This window comes from Ricinus communis, chromosome 3, assembly GCF_019578655.1.
Source record: "Ricinus communis isolate WT05 ecotype wild-type chromosome 3, ASM1957865v1, whole genome shotgun sequence".
NCBI classification, from domain to species: Eukaryota; Viridiplantae; Streptophyta; class Magnoliopsida; order Malpighiales; family Euphorbiaceae; genus Ricinus; species Ricinus communis.
The window spans coordinates 16,535,261-16,562,239 of record NC_063258.1 but is presented as its reverse complement, the minus strand read 5'-3'; the positions used below and the strand labels follow the sequence as shown (position 1 = coordinate 16,562,239).

General features: G+C 37.2%; 1 non-coding gene across 1 annotated transcript; it reads right to left on the bottom strand.

The window, feature by feature from the left end:
- Positions 1-8,370: 8,370 nt before the first annotated feature.
- On the bottom strand, positions 8,371-8,477 carry LOC112536545. Its single transcript, XR_003080535.2, has one exon. It is a non-coding gene; the product is annotated as a small nucleolar RNA R71 (small nucleolar RNA).
- Between the last annotated feature and the right edge of the window lie 18,502 nt (positions 8,478-26,979).

Below are 26,979 nucleotides of genomic sequence, written 5' to 3'. Positions count from 1 at the left end.
AAGCGATAGGTCTAAGTTCGCTAGCGGGAGACTTTATAAGGCTGCAAAGTTCTTGATAGAATCCATAACTTAATTTCCTGCATTGTAGAAGACTAAAACAATATGCTCACTAGCCTCAAAATTCAGTTGCATGCGCTTTCATAGTGCGAAAGCCTTCATTCCATTAGAAGAAGAGACTACAAGCTAAATATGAATAAATAAACAAAGAAAGATAAATAAACTAAAGTCAAATCAAGAATTGGAGAGGAGTTGACTAGTAAAAAACATTCGTAGTTCTAGATTTCATGAGCCAGTCTAATGAAAATAAGGCGAAATTTGTGTCGGCCTACCTAATAACACTTCAGCAAAAATTACTTCATTATATGTGTCCCAAATGTCAAAACTTATGCATTGATTTGCATCTCCTCCTGCTTGATCATTAAGTCACGCCTCAATGCCTCTAGTTAAGCTTCTGAATTGCATTCCAATGATTCCTTACGCCAATGCTTCTGTCATTAGGAGTCCTCATGCCTTTATGAATTAGGAATGATGGAGACCCCAATGGTTGAATTAGAATACTTGATCGTGCCTGGATTCACGTCGTTTCCTCTTTCCTCCAAAAGGGACACACAAAAGAAACGAACAAAATGAGAACATAGATAGGATTATGGATTCAATAAGGAAAGAAATCACAAGTTCGTTATTCTTTTAGATATAGTTAAGTGTAATGATCAAGTTCTTTATTCTCTCTTAGTCCAAAAAATTTTATGAGCTAGCTTAATGACTACTATTCCATATGCTTTCACTCAACACTAGTGTTTATACTCCCCAAATAAACCAAACTATCATACTAGACAGAGATTAGAAATAGAGGTAATAAGAGACGAACAAAATGATTACATAGGTGGCATTTTGGATCCGATAACAAAAGAAATCAAAACTTCTTTATACTCTTTCATATGGGTTTGTGTAAAGATCAAGTCAAATTTATTTCCAATCCTTATATCATCAGGAGTCCTAGTGCCTAGTGGAACAAGTAACGATAGAGATCCTAATGGTGTAAATCCTGAATAGGAATATTTAGGCGTGCTTCAATTCTCGTCGCTCCCTCTCTCCTCCAACAGATTCATCCGCTATCATTCTAAGAATGATATCAACACTCGATCAACTAATTTTCTTTCTTCGCATTTGTCCAAGCATTAGATTGGTGCCTATGATTGCCGCTTCCATAAGCTTTTACTAAACACTCGTGTTTATAGTCCCCAAATGAAACCAAACCTTCATACTATACAAAGATTAGAAAGAGGCACGAAAAAAATGAACAAAATTAGAACATAGGTAGGATTTTGGATCCTATAGGAAAAGAAATCACAAGTTCTTTGTTCTATTCTATATGACTAATCGTAAGGATCAAATAGAATTACACAAGGGTAGATAAAGAACAAAAAAAAAAAGAAGGACCTAAGTTATAAGTGAAATTAGGGCGAGTCTTGATATGTCCGAAAAGCTCTTGAAAGAACGCACAACATGATCTCCCACAATGTAGAAAACTAAAACAATATGCTCACGAGCCTCAAGTATTCGGTTGCATGCAATTTTCATAGAGCGAAGCCCTCATTCCAATAGAATAAGAAATTGGAAGCTAAATGAATAAATAAATATAGAAAGATGAATAAACTAAAGTCAAATCAAGAACTAAATAGTAGTTGATTAGTCAACAACTCTCGTATACCAAATTCAGTGAGTCAGCTCAACGAAAATAATTAAAAATTCACATCGGCCAACCTAATAACACTCGTAAATTAATTCATTATATGCATCCTAAATATCAAAACATTTACATTGCTGCTTGTATTATTGTCACACCCGTGCTCTAAGTATGTATTCATCCTTTTAGCATTGTATTTTCATATAGTATCTTAATTGAATTAAGGTAGTACGTAAGTTTGTTTAATAATAAAATAGTAGTGGGGCTTAATTGAAATGAAAGAAAAATGATGGATTGAATTAGGATGAAAGAATAAAATTTAAAGGATTCATAAGTAATATGAGCAATTCATTAAGGACCTAAGGGGATATTTTACAACTAATCCTATCCTAAACTATGTCTAGAATCATCCACGCTCTACTCTGAAGTCTCCATATGCATATATGCTCACACACACACACACTTAATATTAAAAAAGAAAATAGAGGAATTAAGAGAGTTTCTTCATTAAACAACCTCGTCTAATCTTTTGGGCAAGAGGAATTTCAAGATTTAAACACTTTGTTGGCCATAATCTTCATCTATAAAGGCTTTAAAGGTTTATATGGTAAGTATTATAAGAGTTTTGATTGATTTGAGTTAGGATTGGTGAGCTGTATTCTCGGGTTGGATTTTTCAGCCTCTGTATTTATTTTATATCTCGAGCTAGAAAACTCAAAATTAGGCATGGCTTGATGCAGAGGAAACTTTAGATAGTCCTCTATGACTTTGTAGTTTTACGTTTGTGCTAGTTCTATCTCTATCCTTTTAGAATCGCACCAAAAAATTTATTGCTCATTCTATCAAGATAGTTTGAGTTGGTCATATTAAATTATGCTTAAGTCCTTCTTAAATGTTCATCTCGGGCTACATAAGATGAGGTTTGACAATTACGCTTGGATTAATTGAAAGCAACATGATTTCTCCCTTACACGAATTGATTTTCATCTCGTCTTACTTGATTATCAAGCTAAGCCCCAATGTCACTACTTAAGCTTGTCAATTGTGTTTCACTAATCCTTTACGGCAATCCTAGTGTGATCAGGGAGTCCTCGTGCCTATAAAAACATGGAATGATGGAGATCCTAATGGTGCAAATCCTGGGTTGGAATATTTGGGCGTGCCTCGATTCACGCTATTCCCTCTCTCCTATAAAAGATTCGTCCGTAATCATTTAAAGAATGGTATCAATATTGGATCAATTAATTTTATTTCTTCTCATTTGTTCAGTTTCTACGATAGTTGCTTCCACATGCTTTAACTTAACACTCCTATTTATGCTTGCCAAATAAAACCAAATAATCATACAAGACATAGAATAGAAAGAGACAAACAAAAGAAACGAACAATGAGATACTAGGTAGGATTTCATATCCGATAAGAAATGAAATTACAAGTTCTTTATTCTTTTGAAAGAACCCATAACTTAATTCTCTACAAGGTAGAAAACTAAAATAATATGCTCACTAGCCTCAAATATTTGGTTGCATGCAGTTTTCATAGTGCAAAATCCCTCATTCCATAAGCAGAAAAAATTAGAAGCTAAATATGAATAAATAAATAAATAAAGATGAATAAATAAAGTCAAATCAAGAACCAGAGAGGAGTTGAGTGGCCAACAACTCTCGTAGTTTCAAATTTTATGAGCCAGCTTAATGAAAACAAAGGAAATTTCATTTGGGCCTACCTAATTACACTCCGACCCAAACTGCATCATTATTTGTGTGCCAAAGATCAAAATATTTGCATTCTCAGTTGTATTAATTGAAAGTAATATGGTTTCTCCCTTATGCACATCAATTTGTGTCTCGTGCTGCTTGATCATCAAGTAATGCCCCAATGCCACCCGGTCAAGATTGTTAATTACTTTCCCATGATTCCTTAACAAAAACAAAGGAGAATTCATATGCATGTACCTAATAACACTCCGGCCCAATATACTTCATTATATGCCTCCTAAACATCAAAACACCCTCATTCGTGCTTGGATTAATTGAAAGCAACATGATTTCTCCTTTACACGTGTGGATTTACATCTCGTCCTGCTTGATCATCAAGCTAAGGACCAATGCCACCCGACAAGCTTGTCAATTGCTTTCTGATGATCCTTTACGCTAATCCTTATGTCATCATAGAGTCCTCGTGCCTAGAGGAATAAGGAATGACGGAGATCCCAATGGTGCAAATCCCACATCAGAACATTTAGGCATGCCTCAATTCATGCTGTTCCTTCTCTCCTTCAAAAGATTCATCTACGATCATTCTGAGGATGATATCCACACTCTATCAACTAATTTTCTTTCTTCGCATTCATCTAAGTATATGATTAGTGCCTATGATTATCGCTTCCACGAATTTTCTCTCAACAACTGTGTTTATGCTCTCCAAATAAAACCAAACCATCATACTAGATAAAGAGAAGTTGACTGGTCAACAACTCTCATCATCCTAAATTTTTTGAGCCAGAATAATGAAAATAAGGGAGAATTCATGTGGGCATACCTTATAAAACTTCAGTCCAAATTACATAGTTATATGCATCCCAAACATCAAAACACGTGGATTCTGGCTTGGATTAATCAAAAGCAACATGAGTTCTCCCTTACGCATGTGGATTTGTGTCTTCTCCTGCTAGATCATCAAGTCATGCCACAATGCCACCGGTCAAGCTTGACAACTGCATTCCCATATTTCCTTATACCAATCCTTATGTCATTAGGAGTTCTCATGCTAGAGGAACATGGAATGATGGAGATCTCAATGGTGCAAATCCTGAATCGACATATTAGGACATATGCCTCAATTCTCATCGTTCCTTCTTTCCTCCAGAAGATTCATCCACGACCATTCTGAGAATGATATCCATACTCGATCAACTAATTTTCTTTCTTCGCATTTGTCCAAGTATAGGATCAATGCCTATGATTACGGCTTCCAGGTGCTTTTAATCAACATTCATGTTTATGCTCGCCTAATAAAGCCAAATAGAGATTAGAAAGAGTGGCACAAAAGAAACAAATAAAATGAGAATATAGGTAGGATTTTGGATCCGATAAAGAAAGAAATCACAAGTTCTTCATTCTCTTTTATACGGCCAAGCGAAAGGATCAAATCGAATTGTTTAAAACACAAGGGTGTACAAAGAACACAAAAGGAAGGAAGGATGTGAGCAATAAGTCTATGTTCGCTAGTAGGAGTCTTGATAATTCTGCAAAGTTCTTAGAAGAAACCATAACTTGATTTCCCACAATGTAGAAAAATGAAATAATATGCTTACTAGCCTCAAGTATTCAGTTGCATGTGGTTTCTATAGTGTACAAGCCCTCATTCCATAAGAAGAAAAGACTAAAAGCTAAATATGAATAAATAAATAACGAGAGATGAATAAACTATAGTCAAATCAAGAACTAGAGAGGAGGAGATTGGTCAATCACTCTCGTAATCCTAAATTTTATGAGCCTACTTAACAATATTAAAGAATAATTCATATGGCATACCTAATAACTCTGTGGTCCAAATTACATCACTACATGCATCCCAAACATCGTAACACACGTATTGCCGTTTGGATTAATCAAAAGCAATATGATTTCTACTTTACGCGAGTGAATTTGCATCTCGTTACTTGATCATCAAGCTAAGCGCTAATGCCAATAGTCAAGCTTATGAATTGAGTTCCTATAATTTCTTACGCCAATCCTTGTCGCATTAGAAGTTATAGTGCCTAGAGGAATAAGGAATGATGGAGATTCTAATGATGCAAATCTTGAATCGAAATATTGGGCATGCCTCGATTCTCATTATTCCCTCTTTCATCTAGAAGATTCATCCACGATCATTCAAAGAATGATATCAATACACAGTCAACTAATTTTTATTTCTTTGTATTTGTCCAAGTATTGGATCGGTGCCTATAATTGCCACTTCCACACGCTTTCACTCAACACTCATGTTTATGATCGCCAAATAAAACCAACAAAATATTTAGTTTCGTTTAACTCAAAATATTCATTAACCTTGAATAATGTGGCTACACTTAGTTTGTATAGTGAAAGAAATAAATCTAATTTCTAAAGAGCATAAAGGAAATAAACTAATTAGGAATTGTCTAAAAGATATGCTAAATAAGAGTTTCCTAAATAATAGAATAAGGAATAATCAATCTTTACTAAATAAGAATTGACTAAGCAATCAATCAAAACCTCCTAAACAATGAAGTGTACTGCTCGCTCCTTATTCTCTAATGAAGAACAAACTAACTTGGCAAAAGAGGAAGCTAAAATGTGTCTCCCATGCTTCTTATTTGAAGAAGCACGCCCCTACAGCTAAATATGAAGCTAAAGTGTTGTTTCCCTTATTTCCTTTTCAAGTATTAGGCTCTCCTCCTTGTGCACACATTCGGCCCATGCTTGGTTTCTTCAAGAACATCATATTGAATTAAATTAACAAGGCTAGGAGCATTAATTAAATCTAATTCTCCATGGGTTAATGATAGGCATCATATTACACATATTTACATGCCCAATTGTTTACATTCTTGTGCATAATTTTCTTATTTTATGCTAGAATCACCTCTCTTTTGGTTCCTTTCACGTTTCAGGTCATTATCGAAGGACATTGTCAGCAACCGAGGGAAATACGTGCAATTTCATACCAGAATTCATCAAATTGAGCAAGGACTAGCATTTCGAGGGTTAAGCACAACCTGGACTCTGGCTGTGCTGAATTGTCAAGAAGTTACCCCCAGAAGTGCCATTTTGGCACGGTTTTCGTAGCCACCACGGCCTCCACCATGGCCCGTGGTGGCTCTGCACCGGCTTGGGCACGGCTTAGAAGAGGTCAACAGAACAGAATGCGCAGGTTCAGCATGGCCTGGACTCTACGATCGTGCTGAAGGGACTATATAGGCAAAATCGATTTGGTGAATGAGGGTTCGGTTTTCTGACTTGATTTCCAATATACACACTCAATTCATTGTTTCTAAACGTCAATTATCAACTTTGGGAGATCAATTTCATTAATTGAAGGAAGGATTACACTTGTTTCAATATCCATTTGAAGATCAAGACAAGATTTGGGAGCATTCAAGAGGCAAATTAGGGTTTGATACTTTGAATTGGAAAATTAGGGTTTCTCATCCTACTTGATAGAGAAGGGTGTACATGCCTCTAATTTACTTTTCTGATTTCAAATCTTATTTTGTGATGCTTATTAGTATGAGTAGCTAAATTGTTGAACCTAATTGGGGTTCCTATGTTTGTGGATTGAACTTAATGTTATGAGATTTTGATTATCAATTCTTGATTCTTCTTGCTTTTATTATCAATGAGAAGTCACTTTATTCATGAGGCGTTGTGAATGGTGGAATTTAGATTGCTTTATGTAATTGAGAGATTCGTTTAGTAATCAGAAAACTGAATAGCAAGAACTGGTTAATAATCACTTAGAAATAAGAGTGATTGACTAGCTGGATTAAGACTTAACAAACCTTAATAGTGGAGGGTTAGGCCTTAATACTAATCGAATAATCGATCGTTAGGAAGAGATTCCAAATTTAGGTTATTAGGTTAGGAATTCGGTTATCTCGAGAGGGAGACCAAATTTAGTTAAGACTTTGTCCACGGGTAATTGCAATTGATAATCAATTTAATCTTTATCTTTATAGAAATCCAATTAACTTAGGTCCCTTAGGGTTTGCTTTTCCTTCGAGAATTTTCCTAAATCCTTTTAGATAATTTGACATTTAATTACTCGTTTGTCCATAATTATAGTACAACACTTTCTTGATTTCTTTAGAAAAATAACATAAGATGCTACAAATAGGTCTAGGTTCACCCTTTCCCTAGAATACGACCTTGATACTCACCAATTGTGCTAGTTTGCATCGATAAGTTCACTGCCTTTAAATTGTAGCTACGTAAATAGCAATATCAAGTTTTTGGCGCCGTTGCCGGGGAATTTATTTTTTGTGTGAACTAGAACGAACTTGTGTTTTTGTTAATTTAGCCATATTTACTTTTCTGTCTTATTTTGCTTTATTCTATTCTTTCATTATTTTAACTATTGTTGTTCTTTGGTCGCTACATTCCACTTATATGTAGTTTATGACTAGGAGCTCAAACTCTGATCTTATAAAGCCTCTGTCTGATCTAGAATGATCGCTCAGACTCTCAAGGAAGCGTTTGTAATTAGAAGAGGAGGATATTGAGGTTGAGGTACCTGTTGATAAACCAGAAGAGATGGAGAATCACAATGGAAATGCCGCAGGGGATGCAAACATAACAATGTATGAGTTTGCTAGACCATCATTGGATGGGACACAAACGAGTATACTCAGACCGGTGGTGGCAACTAACAATTTTGAGATAAAGCCAAATGTTATCCAGATGGTAAAGTAGAGTGTACAGTTTGGGGGGCTGCCAAGTGAGGATCCCAATGCCCATATAACCAACTTTTTGGAGATATGCGACACTTTCAAGATAAATGGAACTACTGATAATGCCCTCCGGCTGAGATTCTTTCCATTTTCTTTAAGGGATAGAGCAAAGAGATGGCTATAGTCCTTTCCATGGCACACTATTACAACCTGGAAATCATTAGCTGAAAAATTTCTTTACAAGTATTTTTCTCCAGCTAAAACTGCTAAATTGAGAAATGATATTTCTTCTTTTGTGCAAATGGATGACAAGAGCATGTACAAGGCCTGGGAGAGGTATAAAGACTTGTTGAGATGTTGTCCACACCACGGTCTACCAGTATGGATGCAGGTTTAAACCTTTTATAGCGGTTTGAACCTTCCTACGAAGCAAATGGTGGACGCTGCGGCAGGTGGAGCTTTAAACAACAAGACGTCGGAGCAAGCGCAAAACCTGATAGAGGAGATGGCCATGAACAACTATCAGTGGCAATCCTCTAGGGGTCGATCGGTCAAACAAGGAACGGTCAACCAGTTAGACTCCATAGCAGCCTTAGCAGCTCAAGTGGAGCTTTTGACTAAGAAGTTAGCTTTAGATGCCGGTTCATACAGCCCAAATAAGCTGTGAATTTTGCGATGGCTCGCACTGCAGTGCAAACTTAATGCGTGAGGTATGTTTGCTTCTAGTAATAATCCTTCCTCTATTGTTTCTGCTGACATGGAACAGTTAGACCACATGGGTAATGCCCCCAGATAGCAGAACAACCCATACAGCAGCACATACAATCCTAGTTGGCGTAATCATACAAATTTCAGGTGGAGAAATAACAACGCCCAAGGTCCACCAGGCCTTTAGAGACTGCATCAGTAGCCACCACAATCGCAGCAGTAGGCTATACCATCACAGCCCCCTCCACCAGCCGAAAAGAAATCTAACTTGGAGGAGCTGATGATGAAGTTCGTCACATCGATAGAGATGAGATTCTAGCAAACAGACAGTGCCCTTAGAAATCAGCAGGCATCCATCCAGAATTTAGAGAGTCAAATTGGGTAGATATCTAAGATGCTATCTGAGAGGCCACAAGGATCGCTCCCTAGCACAACAGATTCAAATCCTAGGGAGCATTGCAAGCTGTCACCTTGCGGTCAAGTAAGCAATTGTCTAGCTCTCTACCTTTAGCTGATGATGAGGATGTTTGTATGCAGGATAAGCAAGCTAGGCAGGAGCCCCAGCCTGAGACAATGGAAGGAGAAAAGGTGGAAGACATGCAGAAGAGCCCTGTGAGAGACTACCAGCCACCAGTCCCCTACCCTGCTCGACTTAAGCAGGAAAAGGTTGATAAGCAGTTTGGTAAGTTTCTTAACTTGTTTAAACAACTACGGATTAACCTGCCTTTTATTGAAGTTATTTCGCAGATGCCGAAGTATGCAAAGTTCCTAAAGGAAGTTTTGAGCAACAAAAGGAATTGGAGGATTTGGGCCTCGTGACTCTAAACGAGGAGTGTTCAACTATTCTTCAGAACAAGCTGCCTCTCAAAAGAAGAGACCCATGGAGTTTTATTGTTCCTTGTGTCATTGGCGATTTGCCTATTAGTGGTGCATTAATTGATTTAGGAGCTAGTATAAATTTAATTCCCACTAGTCTGTTTGATAAATTAGGTTTGAATGAACCTAAGCCCACTAGGATGAGCATTCAATTAGCTGATAGAACTGTAAAGATTCCTAGTGGTATAGTTGAAGATGTACTTGTTAAGGTAGAAAAGTTTTATTTTCTTATAGATTTTGTAGTTATGGATATGGAAGGTGAGAGTATTGTACCTTTAATCCTAGGTAGACCCTTTCTTGCAACATCTAAGGTTGTAATAGATGTTTGTGATGGAAAGCTTAAACTTAGGGTAGATGATGAGACCATCACCTTCGACTTAGCAACTACTGTGAGACACTCTTTAGAGCATGATGATGCTGTATTTTCTATTGATATTATGGATAATTTGGTTGAGTCTCACTTTCAGGAAATGTTGCTTGATGATCCTTTGCAGGTAGCCTTGCAAGGAGAGGAGGAGGAGTTGTCCAACGAGCAAGTGTTGGAGTAGCTCGCTAGTTTATTGGCTACTGAGCCTAGCTGTTCTACTGATCCTTTTCTTTCTCTTGACAGGTTAGAGGTGCGGAAAGTGAAATCTTCTTTTAAGGACCCCTCGGCCTTAGAATTGAAGGAGCTGCCCAAGCACTTAAGCTATGGATTCTTGGATGAGAAAGAAAAGTTACCAGTGATTATTGCAGCAGATTTAACACCTGAGGAGCAAGCAAAAACTCTAGATGCACTCAAGAGGTATAAGAAGGCCTTCGCCTACAAAATCGCTGATATTCCTAGGATCAACCCAAGTTTCTGTTCTCACAAGATTCTTATAGAGGATAGCTATAAAACAGTAATTCAGCCATAGAGGCTGCTTAATCCGAACATGAAGGAAGTAGTGAAAAAAGAGGTAATTAAGCTCCTAGATGCAGGATTATTTTACCTTATTTCTGACAGTTCTTAGGTGAGCCCTGTGCAGGTTGTGCCAAAGAAAGGAGGCATGACAGTAATTCAAAATGAGCAGGATGAGCTGATACCTACCCTGACGGTAATAGGATTTCGAGTATGCATCGATTATAGGAGGCTTAATGATGCAACTCGGAAGGATCACTGCCCTCTTCCTTTCATTGATCAGATGTTAGAAAGATTGGTAGGACACATGTTTTACTGTTTTCTTGATGGTTTTTCAGGATATTTTTGGATCCCAATTGCACCTGAAGACCAAGAGAAGAAAACTTTCACCTGCCCCTACGGGACATTTGCTTATAGACAAATGCCTTTCAATTTATGCAATGCGCCGGCTACGTTTCAGCGGTGTATGATGGCCATTTTTGATGATATGATTGAGGAGTTGATGGAGGTATTTATAGATGACTTCTCTGTTTTTGGTAACTCATTCTCTCACTATTTGGCAAATCTAGAACGCATGTTAGCTAGGTGCATTGAGGCTAACTTGGTGCTAAATTGGGAAAAGTGTCATTTTATGGTGAGAAAGGGAATCGTTCTAGGGCATAAGATTTCACATGCAGGGATGGAAGTCGATAGAGCTAAAATAGAAACAATATCTAAGCTACCACCCCCTAGTTCTGTTAGGGCTGTTAGGTGTTTCTTAGGCCATGCTGGATTTTATAGAAGATTCAATAGAAATTTCTCTAGGATTGCTAGGCCTCTTACTTAATTGCTAGTTAAGGATGCACCTTTCATTTTTTATGATGCATGTGTATCTTCTTTTGAGTTATTAAAGAAACTTCTGACCACAGCCCCTATCATGGCTTCGCTTGATTGGAGGCTGCCCTTTGAAATTCTTTGCCGATTTGAAATACTACATTTGGGAAGACCCCAACCTATATCAAGTGTGTGCAGACCAGGTCATCCGTCGATGTGTTTATGAAGAAGAGAGTCTCTAGATCTTAAGGCATTATCATGAAGGACTTGCAGGAGGCCATCAAGCGGTGAACCATACTGCTAGGAAAGTGTTGGATGCAGGCTTTTATTGGCCAATGATCTTCCAGGATGCTAGAACCTTTGTTCAGGTTTGCGACGCTTGTCATTGCTCAAGTAATATCTTTACCCGTGATGAGATGCCCCAAAACAGTATGCAGACAGTTAAGATATTTGACATTTAGGGTATTGACTTCATGGGACCCTTCCCTTCCTCAAATGGTAATAAGTATATCCTAGTAGCTATTGAATATTTCTCCAAATGGCCGGAGGCACAGGCCTTACCCATTGATGATGCTAGAGTTGTTTGCAGGTTCCTTACAAAGTTATTTGCTAGGTTCGGCACACCTAGAGCGCTAATTAGTAACAGGGGAACACATTTCTGCAATGCTCAATTGGAGAAGGTACTCAGGCGTTATGGTGTAACACAGCGGTTCTCCACTCCCTATCACCCACAAACCAGTGGGCAAGTTGAGGTTACTAATAGGGGTTTAAAATGTATATTAGAGAGAACTGTGGGTGTAAGTCGGAAGGATTGGGCCTCCAAACTAGATGATGCATGTATGGGCATTTAGAACTGCATATAGGACCTCCACAGGTTTTACGACCTATAGGCTAGTATTTGGGAAGTCTTCTCATTTACCTGTCGAATTACAACACAGGGCTCTTTGGGCCCTTTAAAACTTGCAATTTTGATGTTGATTCTGTAGATAAGGAAAGACAGTGGCAACTGGGTGAATTAGAGGGATGGCGTCAACAAGCGTATGAAAACTCCTCAATTTACAAGGTAAAGACAAAGAAGTGGCTCGATTAGAGGCTCAAAGGTCCCAAGGAGTTTCAAAGTGGAGATAGAGTATTGCTATATAACTCACATCTTCGGTTGTTCCCAGGGAAGCTCAGGAGTTGATGCGTACTACATGTGTTAGCTACAATCTAAGGCAGTGTACTTATTTATCAGTCTAGCACTAATGGCGAGTATCAAGGTCGTATTCCTCGGGAAAGTGAAAGCCCACAGTTACTCTTTTGTTCTTTGTTATATTAACCTAAAATAAATGATGAATAATTTCTAAACTAACTAATAGCTACAAGCTAAGTTCTAAGGGAGATGCAATTGTAATTGATAACTAAAATAACCAAGACAAGAAAGCAAACCCAAAGGGAATCTGAACTAGTTGGTAATCAAACAAAAGATAAAGGATTAGCGAGTCTAATTATGCTACCCGTGGACGAATTCTTAACCGAATTCGGTTTCTCTCTCTCGATAACCGAATTCCTAAACTTAATAACCTAAAGTTGGAATCTCTTCCTAACAATTGATTCTTAAATTAGCATTAAGCTTTAATCCGCCTCTATTAAGCTTTGTTAATTCTTAATCCAGCTAGTTAATTATCCTTATCTCTAAGCGATTATTAACCAGTTCTTGCTATTCAAAATTCCAATTGCCAAATGGACTTCTCATTCACACAAAGCAATCTAAACACATAATTCACAACGTCTCATGAATAATATATTATCTTATTAATAGTGAAAGCAAGAAGAATAAAAAACTAACCTAAATAATCCAACAATATAATATCAAGCCAACATAGTAAAGAAATCCCAATGGATTTAATCAATCTAGCTAATCATGTTCATTATCAAAATACACATTCCTCTTGCTCTAATTGAATCGATTCTTATTCCTCTTGCTCGATTTGAAAACCAATCAACGAACCTCGCCCAATCTTCAATCTTTAAAAGAAATCTGATTGAAACCTTGATCCAAGTCTCCTTTTCCCTTGGGTTCAGCTCAGAAAACCCTTAGGGAGAGAAAAATTAGGGTTTGGGACGTTCTCCCCTGCTCTCTTTTTTTTCTTTCCTCTTTTCTTTCTTTTAACTAATTCCCCCTGTCGCCTGCCAACACGGCCGTGTTGGTGGCCGTGTTCCCAACACGGGCTGGTGTTGATGCCCGTGTTACTCTTTGTGGCTGTGCTCCCTAAAACTTATGTTTCTTTGATGTTTGATGCACCAACACGGCCGTGTTGGTGCGTTCGAGATTAGGGATGCGCAAACTCGACTTGTTTCGGCAACTTTGACATCAAATTCTTCTCTTTATCACTTTTTGACTTCTTTTGGACCTAAAGTAACAAACAAATGCATAGGGTGTGTGTTGGGACCAATTCACATCCAAATGTACATAAATTCTGCCTTAAAATCCCTATTTAGATGTGTGTATTCTACACACATCAAATAACCCCACAATGAGCTCATTGCTTGTCCTCAAGCAATTAAAAGTAAAATAAGGAAAATAAACCACTAAGGAACAATATTTAAACTGACAGACAAGCTACAGAGCTCCTGCACATATCCTTAACAAGCGTAAGTCAAACAAAAAGAAACGAAGCAATCAATTCATGTATCACAACCAAGATGCCAATAATTCGCAAAATACTGTCTCAACAAAATTATTCAGAACCAACTCCTCACCAGATTCACTCTAAGTCACTCAAAGTGTTTATAGGATAGTATTAAATCGCTTAATGCATCAAATACTGCCTTACTTACTATATGCTTGCTCTTAAATCCTACTCCTACCACTTATGGAGAGTCAACAACCATGTCAAGAGGTCTTTATAAGGGTTGTAATGGGGATTAGGTAAGGGTAGGAAAATTTGGTCAGAGTTGAACCTATGGTGTTCTGCAATGAAATACATGATATGCACACAAGTCACAATGATCACAAGGGATAAACAATGGACAGTAGTCTAAGGTGGGGAATAGGAATCAAGCCAAAATGCTTAGCTCACTTACTTTCTTTCTTTTCATCACCTTTCCCTCTTATTCTTCTTTTTCTTTTTTTTCTTTTTTTTTTTCTTTTTTTCATAAGGGAAGAACATTCACATAATAGAGTGAATTTCTTTTTGGATTGAAGTAAACTGCTACAAGATTCCAAAGCTATTCCCAAGATAAAAATTCCCTATAAAAACAACTCATGTGCAAAATCATAACCCAAAGCAGAATAAAACTAAGTGGTAATGGAATATGATAAAAAAAATGGTGAAAGAAGGGGTTATCTACAGAATCAATAAACGAATGAAGGCTATTTGGCTAGAATGAAAAACCGAAGTGCCCCTATCATACCAAAGTGTTAAACTCTCCTTGTGGCCCTCATAAGCATTACCAAGAAAATTCTAAAAGTAAAGACAGTAATTCGCACTCTCAACAAGAAATCAATACAAGCATATAAAGTGTATGCTTACAATTTAGGCTCAATTTTTCACAAGTTTGCTTTTGAGTATGTTCCAAACAAAAATCATCAAAATAGAATTAGATAAACCAAAGCAACTTAGTACAAAACTCAAATTAATTATCTTACATTCTTCTGCAAGACTGAACACTATCGATTTTACCCGATCACATGGACATAAACAGGATTTCCAAAAGCAAGTCAACAGTAAAAGCATTGAAACAAAGTGAAAAATTTTCAAAATTTTACAAAACATTGCACAAAGAATAAACAAATAATTAAGATGGAATAAATATCACCCACCCCACACTTGAAGGACACACTGTCCTCAGTGTACAAAATATAAGAAATGCAAAAGGGAAAAGAACTAATACTGCCTGACTATGGCTCCGGAGTGGAAAGAGGTGCATCATTAGGGATATCAGGGCACTGGCTAGTCTATGGTAGAGGAGTGGCTGCAAATAATAAAATAAGGAATTAAAATCAAAACTGAAACAAAAATTAAATAAAATATGAAAAGTAAAACTAATAAAATGTTTCAAAATGAAAGGGTAAAAAAATGAAAAAAAAATAATAAGATTTGGGGTGCCTCCCAAAAGCGCTTCTTTTTGATGTGATGAGTCTTCTTAGTTGGACTCATGGTGAAAAGCAAACGGTGGGGATTGACGACCATCCATCCTTCTTCCAAGCAAATGGCTTCAAGTATCGATGGTCGGGGCCCTTCATGGTTAAGCAGGTTTTCCCATGTGGCACAGTCGAGCTTCATCATCCCGAGAAGGGTGATTTTAAAGTCAATGGACATAGGGTCAAGGTGTATCATGGAAACTTATTGGAGACCAAGCAGTGGGTTAACATGATGATGTACCTGTAATGATGGTTCATATTGAGTCCAACTAAATGACTCAAGAATAAAAAAAAGCGCCCTTAGGAGGCATTCCCATTCTAGTTTTATGCTCTTTTCCTTGGTCCATTCTTATATTATCATTTGTTGCATGCTTATTGATCTTTAGAACAATTACTTTTTATATTAAACATATTTGTATGAACTTAGTGTTGGAATAACTTATGTCGGATTCTTGGTAATCAGTGAAGTGTGACTTTCCCGTTTGATTTACTTACTTGATTTACAGCCTAAATATGTACGTAAATGTGTCGAATGCAGGTAGGGAGTTCGGTGACTCGAGATGGCGAAGGAAAGCCCGGAATTAACACTTTCACCACAGTTTCTGTGGCCATCACGGGCTACATGCTGGAGTCAAGCCTGTGGTGAGAGAACACATAAAGGACAAAGAAAACTTAGCCAATTCAGCACGGCTTCCGAAGGCACCACGGGCAGTAACACTAGGTCGTGCTGGTCAGCACGGCCGTGCTCCCACCCGTGCCAAATGGTGCATCATTGAAGCATAAGGGCTCAGCACGGCCTTGCCCTCGCCCGTGCTGATCGATGTGCCTATAAAAAGGGAAGCTTTCAAAAATTTTGCAACCCCCTTTCTAAGCTCCAAGGTGTTGTTTTCTTCCATTTCTCTCATCCTTCTTACCTTTCTCAGCAATTCAAAGTAAGTCTCTTCACTTTTTACTTTTATTTATTTTTTAATTTGGTTTTTCTTTTATGCATATACTTTATTTAGGACGTGCTAGTATGTTTTGGTAGTTTTATGTTGTTACACTGCTTCAATATGACCTCAGTTAGATTTAATTTACATTAGTTGTTATGTTTGCTGTGAAGTCGATTATGAAAATGATAAGTGCAGGGTTTGGCGGAAATAAAGTTTATCTATGGCAATCTATTATGAATAATTTTTAGAATAAAGTTACGTTAGTTAGTGCACGATAAAGTAGGTTGGAATGTATCTGTTAATTAGTTTATGAAGGAGATTGAGGCTTTAGTCTTTTGTTAAGTCTAAAGTTCTCTGTTAGTCGAATTATAGCCGTTATGCTATTTAATTTTTGATAGGATTTCTGATTAACTTGATTTCTTGTACAAATAACTAATGATTCATTGCATTAGGTAATATGATGGACTGCGATCAATCCCGTAGAAAGCAACCGAAACACGTTGCTACCAGTAAGCGATCGCATGGCGAAGGAACATCTTCCTCCACAGCACTAGAACCAGCACCAGCACCTCCACCTCCAACGCAACAGCAACTAGTTTGAGCTCGAAGAGCACCAGTTGCTAACCCACTTACACCTGGTCGTCATCCTTTGTGGACATTCCCTAATGCAGATAATGAAAGTCGATTCCAAGTCATGAGATGGAAGCAAGTGATGGCGGGTCATTGCATCGACTTCGTATCCCTAGAAAGAGTGGGATTGGTTCATGCATTCTGTTCGAGACTCTGCCGTATGCGCGATTCTTTGACATCATTGAGCCAACCTACCGTGAGCTTACAATTGAGTTCCTCAGCACCTTCTTCCTACAGCAACAGATCACAAACTGGCATAAGCCTGATGCAGTCTATTTCAGACTTGGGGGAAGGAAGTTCTCAATGTCAGTCCCACAATTCGGCATGCATTTGGGATTATGGACTGAACAGGAGATCTCGGAGGAGGAGTATCAGGGATGCCTCTACATCAACCTAATATCCTATGACACCATGTGGGACTCATTGGTACTTAGGCCGGAAATGTACTACCCAAGCAGGTCTAAGGCGTCTAGCCTTTTGGATCATCTCCGTTATCTCCATACCCTATTAGCTTACACCATTACAGGTAGAGGAGATAGTTTTGGAGTGGTAACACAGACTGATATCTTCATCCTTACTTTTATTTCTAGAACTTGCTCTGTAATGCTTGTTGTGGTTACATGAATTTTTGAATACCATTAGATGATTTGGGCAACTTAGGATTTCACCACATCTGGTGAAAAGCCTACCCTCTGTTTCCATTAGTCAGCCAGTTTGAGCCGTAACCTTTTCTTCATAATTTACACCTAATCACTATGCATACACCATTCTTTACATCTGTCTTTCCTTTCACCCTGTAAACTGAGTAATTATGTGTTATTTTTTGGAGTCATAGTGCTTAACATTATTTTTAATTCACTTAATCTTTTCAGTCACACTTTCTATATATCTGTCTTCATTATCGGCTGCATGCTATCGGAGATACAAATATACAAATACTAAATAAATAAACTAAATAAACTAAAAGAAACTATCAAATTTGATGCTCCTTTCAATCAAAAATTGGATATTCATTCTTATTGTTTATGTCAATAACCACGGCAGCCCCTACATAAGCTGCTGTAATAAATATACATAGCATATATAAAAAAAAAAAAGAAAAAAAGAAAAAATTATTATTACTTACTTTTTAGCTTTTAGCTCTTCTAAATCTAACTCTTGTGAGCGTCCTTTACTTGAAATAAGGCTTAGTGAATGCTTTTATTATTTTTAGCACTCAGTTCTTGAAGCATTCAATTCAATTAAATGCATAATTTTTCAGTATACTTTACACTTCTATCCAAATATTCGTACCTTTACCTCAGCCTAATTATAACACTTGAAAAGACCCTTTGATTTTGGTATGCAATTATTCGCAATAGCGAATATGAGATTTATGAGCAAGCTTATGGTAAACAGGTTTTGTGCAGCTGCATTGAGGAATTCTCTTATTTACCTATAAACACTGTGAGTGATTTGAGAGATTCCTGTGAGGCAATGGTTCTTAGTCTTTAATGCTGATTTGTTATGTAAGTTATATTTCGGGATGATATCATCATAGTTCTTTCTTAAAGGTATATAACTTGTTAGTTACTTGAGTTTCATTCTTTATATGTTGAATAGGATTGAGTTGTGAACTTTAGCATGGATTCTGAGGGGTGATTGTTTCTTGTGCATGCATTGAGTTATTGATTGCTTAAGGACAAGCAAAAGCTTAAGTTTGGGGTGATTTGATAGGCATCATATTTCACATATTTACATGCCCAATTGTTTACATTCTTATGCATAATTATCTCATCTTATGCTAGAATCACCTGTCTTTTGGTTCCTTTCACATTTCAGGTCATTATCGAAGGACATTGTCAGCAATCGACGAAAATACACGCAATTACAGACCAGAATCCATCAAATTTAGCAAGGACTAGCATTCTGAGGGTTGAGCACTGCCTGGACTCCGGACGTGTTGAATTATTAAGAAGCTGCCCCCAGAAGTGCCATTTTGGCCCGGTTTCTGTAGCCACCACGACCTCCACCATAGACCATGGTGGCTCTGCACCGGCTTGGGCACGGCCTGAAAGAGGTTAACACGATGTATCGCGCAGTGCAGATGGTTTAGACTCACTTCGACCAACCCAGGCTTGACCACGACAGTGCTGAAGGGACTATATAGGCAAAATCGATTTAGTGAATGAGGGTTCGATTTTCTGACCTGATTTCCAATATACACACTCAATTCATTTGTTTCTAAACCTCAATTGTCGACTTTGGGAGATCAATTTCATCAATTGAAGGAAGGATTACACTTGTTTCAACATCGATTTGAAGATCAAGACAAGATTTGGGAGCATTCAAGAGGGAAATTAGGGTTTGATATTTTGAATTGGAAAATTAGGGTTTCTCATCCTACTTGAAAGAGAAGGGTGTACATGCCTTTAATTTACTTTTATGATTTCAATTCTTATTTTGTGATGCTTATTAGTATGAGTAGCTAAATTGTTGAACCCAATTAGAGCTCCTATATTTGTGGATTGAACTTAATGTTATGAGATTTTGATTGTCAATTCTTGATTCTACTTGCTTTTATTATGAAGGAGAAGTCACTTTATTCATGAGACGTTGTGAATGGTGGAATTTAGATTGCTTTATGTAATTAAGAGATTCATTTAGTAATCAAAAAATTGAATAGCAAGAATTGGTTAATAATCACTTAGAGATAAGGGTGATTGACTAGCTGGATTAAGAATTAATAAAGCTTAATAGAGGCGGGTTAGACCTTAATGCTAATCGAATAATAGATCATTAGGAAGAGATTCCAACTTTAGGTTATTAGCTTTAGGAATTCGGTTATCTCGAGAGGGAGACCGAATTCAGTTAGGACTTCATCCACGGGTAATTGCAATTGATAATCAATTTAATCTTTATCTTTACAAAAATCCAATTAACTTAGGTCCCCTAAGGTTTGCTTTTCCTTCGAGAATTTTCCTAAATCCTTTCAGATAATTTGACATTTAATTACTTATTTGTCCATAATTATAGAACAACACTTTCTTGACTTCTTTAGGTTAAATAACATAAGATGTTACAATTGGTCTAGGCTCATCCTTTCCCTAGAATACGACCTTGATACTCACCAATTGTGCTAGTATGCATCGATAGGTTCACTGCCTTTATATTGTAGCTACGTAAATAGCTTATTAGTTAAATCTTAGCCCAAATATCTTGAATGAGTCCATTAAGAGCCTCCTTTATGCGTTTGGACTTAGATCTTGTAATTGGCCCACATTGAATGTGTAAAGAATCCCTTGAGCTTGGTGTAGGCTTTTTCCCTATGCTCGTGCTTGGATCATGAGTTGAGTCGTGAAGCTTGGAGCTTTATTATTAACATGGCATCTAGTATGAAAAATATTATCACATTATACCTCATCTATTTTGGCATGTGCACTCAAGGGTCTTCATGCCACCGACATCTCTCCACTTATGGGCATCTCAATATCACTTGAATCCTCAAGTGGTGGCATGTCATCCTCTTCCTTACTATTAGTCTCCACTCCAGCATCACTCATCAAAATCAAAGCTCTTTTAATAGGACATTGAGAAGCAATATGTCCTATCCCTAAGCACCAAAAACATTTGATATCCCTTGTTCTTGAGTTAGGTGTTTCAATCTTAGTTGGAGCTTTACCATTGGACTCCCTTGAGTCTTTTGGCTTCTCTTATCTCGGCCTCTCCTTGACTTCTTTCTTCTTCCAATTTGGTTTCCATGTGGATGTAGAAGCTGAATTGAATATGTTGGAGTTGCTTCAATTCTTGAGTTGCCTCAAGTTCCACATAATGATGCAATTCAATCACATCAGCAATATGTCGGTTAAAGCCATGACAAAACTTAACCATCGTAGCCTCTCTATCCTCTTCCATATTAGCCCTTATCATGGCTATTTCGATCTCTTTGTGGTAGTCCTCCACACTCTTAGATCCCCGCACAATACTTTGTAATTTCTTATACAAATCTCTATAACAGGGAGAATGAATAAATCTCTTTTCATGACCTTCTTCATCTCCTCCATATTGAAATCGGCCCTTCACCATTTCTTCACTTGAAAGCACAAGTTAGTCCTACCAAACCACGGCATAATCAGTAAACTCAACCGCAGCTAGCTTTAGCTTCTTCTCTTTAGAATAATCATGGTAATCAAATAGTAGCTCAACCTTCTTCTCCTGTTCAAAATAATACTCCGGGTTATTCCTGCTTTGAAATGAAGGGATTTTAATTTCGATATTCTCTAAGTTTCCATCTTGCCTTTTAGGTCCTCTTTCATCTTGTCCTCCATAAACTCTCCAAAATCTATCCCAATCCAAGTTGAAACCTCGCTCCTCTTCTTTGTAGTCATCCTCATAGTAATCATCATGATCTGTATGCCTTGACCTCCTTTGCCTATTGTTGTAGTGCCTAGGCTACCCTCTTTGAGAATTGGACTCCACTCGCTCAAGTATTTCATCCATGTTGTCAAACCTTAGATTTAGGAATTCTAAAGTCCCTCGAATAAATTTTATATAGAGTTTGAGATCCACCACTCGCAGCTTATCATCCGAGATCCCTTTATCCTTACTTTGAGACATGATTCCAATCTGTAAAACAAAGATCAAAACAAAATCTCACCCACTAGTGAACCTATGCAGACCCATACTAGCGAAGAAGGTGAAGACCCATACTAGCGAACCTAGACTTATTGCTCATGTCCTTCATTTCTTTTGTGTTCTTTATCTACCCTTGTGTTTAAATCAATTCTATTTGATACTTATGCTTAGGCATGGAAGAAAATAAATACCTTGCGATTTTCTTTCTTTATCGGATTTGAAATCCAAACTATGTTCTCATTTGTTTGTTTTATTTGTTCCTCTCTTCTATTTTATATCTTGTATGATATTTTGGTTTTATTTGGCGAGCATAAATAGCTGAGTTAAAGTGCATGGAAGTGACAATCATAGACACTGATCCAATGCTTAGAAAAATGTGAAGAAAGAAAATTAGTTGAGCGAGTATTGATATCATTCTTTGAATGATCATGGAAGAATATTTTGGAGGAACGGTGGAGTGTCGAGAATCGAGGCACACCCATATATTTCAATTCAAGATATGCACTATTGGGATCTCCATCGTTCCTTGTTCTGCTAAGCACGAAGACTCTCGATGACATAAGGATTGGCATAGGGAATCATGGAAATGCAATTAACAAGTTCGACCGGTGGCATTAGGGCTTAGGTTGATGATCAAGCAGGTGAGACGTAAATCCATGCACATAAGGGAGAAATCATGTTGTTTTAAATGAATCCAAGCGTAATACAAGTAGGAATGCGAGCATTTTGATGTTTGGGACGCATATAATGAAGTAATTTTGGTGGGAATGTTATTAGGTAGCCCAATGCCAATTTCCTCTTATCTTCATTAAGCTGGCTCATAAAATTTAGGACTACGAGAGTTGTTGACAGCCAACTCCTCTCTAGTTCTTGATTTGACTCTAGTTTATTCTTCTTCTTTTTTATTTACTCACATTTAGCTTGTACTTCTTCTAATGGAATGAAGGCTTTCGCACTATAAAAACTGCATGCAACCAAATATTTTAGGCTAGTGAGCATATAATTTCAGTATCCTACCTTGTAGAGAATTAAGTTACAGGTATTTTCAAGAACTTTGCGAACTTATGAAGACTCGCACAAGCAAACCTAGGCTTATACCTCACGTCCTTCCTTTCTTTTGTGTTCTTTGTCTACCAGAAACCCATTTTTGGCCCTTGCACAATTGATTCAGACTGTGTAGAGCCGATTAACTATGTTCATAGCCGAATTAGCTCTACATAGAGCCAATCAGCTCTATAGGTTAGGGCATAAATCAATTTGATTTGATCCTTATGCTTAGCCATGGAAGAGAATAAAGAACTTGCAATTTCTTTTCTTATCGGATCCAAAATCCTATATGCTCATTTGTTCTTTTCTTTTACTCCTCTTTTTCTAATCTATGTGTTGTATGATGATTTGGTTTTATTTGACGAGCATAAACACGAGTGTTAAGTTAAAGCGCGTGGAAGCGACAACCATAAGCACTGACCGAATGCTTGGACAAATGCGATGAAAGAAATTTAGTTGATCGAATATTGATATAATTTTTCTAATGATCGTGGACTAAGCTTTTGGAGGAAAGAGGAATGCCCAGAATCGAAGCACGCCCAAATTTTCTAATTCAGGATTTGCACCATTGGGATCTTCATCATTCCTTGTCCCTCTAGGCATGAGGACTCTTGATGACACAAGGATTGGCAGAAGGAAACATGGGAATGCAATTAAAAAGCTTGACTGGTGGCATTAAGGATTAGCTTGATGATCAAGTAGGATGAGACATAAATCCATGCGCATAAGGGAGAAATCATGTTGTTTTCAATAAATCCAAGGGTAATACAAGCAGGAATGCAAACGTTTTGATGTTTTCAAGGCATATAATGAAGCATTTTAGGTTGGAGCATTATTAGGTTGTCCAATGCAAATTTCTCCTTGTTTTCGTTAAATTCCCTCATAAAATTTGGGACTAAATCAAACTCCGCTCCTCTCTCTAACTCATTGAGTTCCTAAATCTGCACTAACCTAATGGAATCTCTTCCTATCAAAGTATTACAGATTAGCATTAAGCGTGATAGAACTATTAAGAGTTGTTAATTCTTAATCCGGCGAGTGAATTAACCTTATCTCTAAGTGTTAATTACCAGTTCTTACTATTTAATTTCCAGTTATAAAAAGCATTTCTCAATGTCAAGAAACAACCTAAAAGACAATTAATTTAACGTCTCAAATTAATTGAATCAAATTTTATTACTAAACAGTAAGAAGATTACAAAAATGGCAGATAAAAAAAAATTATAATATTTAAACACAAACCATCAACAAAGATGAACTCCAATGGGTTCGGCAATCCTAGCTACTCATAATGAAAGAAACAAATACAAAAGGAAATAAATAACAGAAAAGGAAATGAAACATATAACCGCTCTTGTATCGAATCGGAGTGGGAATGTCGCAAGTGCCAATTCTGAAACTAGCCTCAAGTATGGATCTCGGATGTCTCGGTCAATCGTCTAGAAACTTCAATCTTTGCTTGAATCCTCCAAATCAATCCTTTGAACTAACGTTGGTCTCCCAAAATGTTAAGAACAGAGGTGCAGAAGTGAGGGTCGCGCGCGTAGAGAAGTCCAGAAATCAGAAGCGGAACCCCATCTCATTTTACGTGTGCCTATTTATAGACAGAACTGCCTTCGACGTGCCACGGCCCGTGCCATGGGCCGTGCAAATACGCACGGCCCGTGCAAATATGCACTGCCCATGCAACGGGCACCAACCTCCATGAAATGCAAAATTTCTGAAATTGTCTAGAGGAGGTCGTGCAAAAGCCTCAAAACTGCGCGCCAACAAGGAATCGACTCCGATAAGCATCTAATATGCGTAAATCATCCAAATAGCTTGGTTTCTGCCCGTAAATCAATCAATCTTTATCGAGGAGTCCGAAAACCTGAAAAATTCATAAACATACCACAGTGCGATCAAACAGGAATAAATATGACTCAAGTACGCGAATAAATGACTGATAAACAGTCAATAAACATGCATAGAATCATCTACATCAAACTACCCCACACTTGAGAGTTTGCTTGTCCTCAAGCATTCAACAACTCTCTCCTTAAACATAAACCAAATGACTCAATCAACTACATTACAGAAGGTTAATTCAAAAGAAGTCTCGAAACTCCATGACGAATTTCCTTAAAACCCCCAAATCACTAAATCATTGAGACAAAGAACAAAGTTAATAAAGCTGCTAAAATCAAAATGATAAACTATCTAAACTGAGAATTTGAGAACCATGCCTTACAAGATGTCACTCGAAACACACAAGTGTATATAGGTGAGAAGAATATTGCCAAGCTCTCAGTGCAAAAGTACAGAACAAAGTGCTTACCATAGGCTTGCTTATAGATCCGATCTCCACTACTGTGAAATAGTCAATGAACATGATCAAAGGGTCTTGAGCCAGGTTGTAATAGGGTTAATGGTAGGGTACGGAGAATTATGGAAAGTAACCTGAAAGTTGCTAGAAAATTATGCAGGTAATGCAAGAATATGGCCAAGGATCAAACACTGTACCAAAATTAAACACTAAGTTGTTCTAATAATAAGATCATGCTCGAACTAAACCCTTATATATATATATATATATATATTATTATTTTTTTCTCCTGCAACAACAAAATGCAGGATGAAGTAATACAATGCTCAATGAAAGTAGTAAAATGATATGTATCATTTGGATTGAAGGGAGCATCTATGAAAAATCAAGGAACTTAGTAAATATATGCAAATTGATCCAAAATAAAATGCAGCATAAACGTACATTATTTCCAGCAATAATGGTATAAAGAATGGTGGAATGAATAGAAGTGGTAAAACGAGTGTCAGATGTAATTTATAATGAAGAAAAAGGCTAAGGCTCAAAATGGGTCCACTAAGGGAAAAAAAACCGGGTTAGGCTTTTGGACAAATTGTGTAATACCTAAGTGCCCAAATCATCTCATGACAACAATTCATGTAATCTTAAAAGCCATCACAAAGCAAGTTCTAGAAACAAAAATTCTGCACAATGCTCACTAATAAAAAACAAAGGAGCATAAACCCTCACCATTCAGTGGGATAAAATTGCATGAATTCTCAAACCAGAGTTTAAACAATTAAACAATCTAATATGCATCAAAATTAATCGTGTTCTATATCCAAGATAAAGTGAAATGACAGGATTAAGGAAGAAAAACACCAATTTTACCTAGCTTAATTGAAACTAAGAGATTCGTTCATTGCCTTCTTCCCAAAAAGATTCGATACAAGCAATAAAGGTCCATTCAAAAGAAAGAAAATCATTAACTACTTAATTAAAACAAAACTCAAGATAAGGACAGTAATAATGAACGGACTCAATCAATAAGGGAAATTAAAACAAGATAAAAACAGCAAAGACAAAATTGGTACTTGCACAAATCTATGGTACCTACCCTACACTTGTGAAAAACACTATCCTCAGTGTGAACAAGGTAGGCACTCCAAAATAAAAGAACAAAATACATAAAATGAAGCTAATTATGGGAGTCCATAAAAGAAATTGGAAAACTAAGACAACAACAAGACGACAAAAAGAGATAAAAACTAGAAAGTCTACTAGATACTGCCCTTGATGTGTACTTTAACACTTCAAAATATGTTAGTCCTCAAAATTACGTACGAGCATCAAGTATGCTAACTCCTGCAAAACTCAAGAATAAACTCATCCTAAGCCACATCTAGTAAAAGGTTCAATAAGATAGCATCTCCTCAAAATCAAACTCACTAAAAACAGACTGAAATATCTAACTACAAATAACTACATAAAATAAAATAAAAAAATGTCCAAAAATTCAGAAAGCAAAAATAGATTCGGGAATGCCTCCCGAAGGTGCTTCTTTTTATTCGAGTCATCTAGCTGGACTCTGCATCAGAATTCCTGCATCGCGGGCAAATTAAGAAGGTAGGCTCAATGTAAGTTGGGGCTCGAGGCATATAAGCGCAATGAGAAGGTCCGATGTGTGCGGTAGATGACCAAGGAGGCGTAAATCCTTATTAGGACTTTGCTTTAGTTATCTCTTTTAGTTGGGAATGTTATCTTTGTCCTAGATGGGACGTAAATCCTTATTAGTTAAGATTTAGGGTTTTCTAAGGCCTATATAAGGCTAGTACAAATCTTGATGTATACAATTAAGTCGAATTTGAATGATAATTGGTTGTTAAACCTAAGAGGTATTTTGTTGTTGTCTTTGTGCTCTTGTGTAGAATGCATACTTAAGAAACATTCAAGTAGATTTATCATCT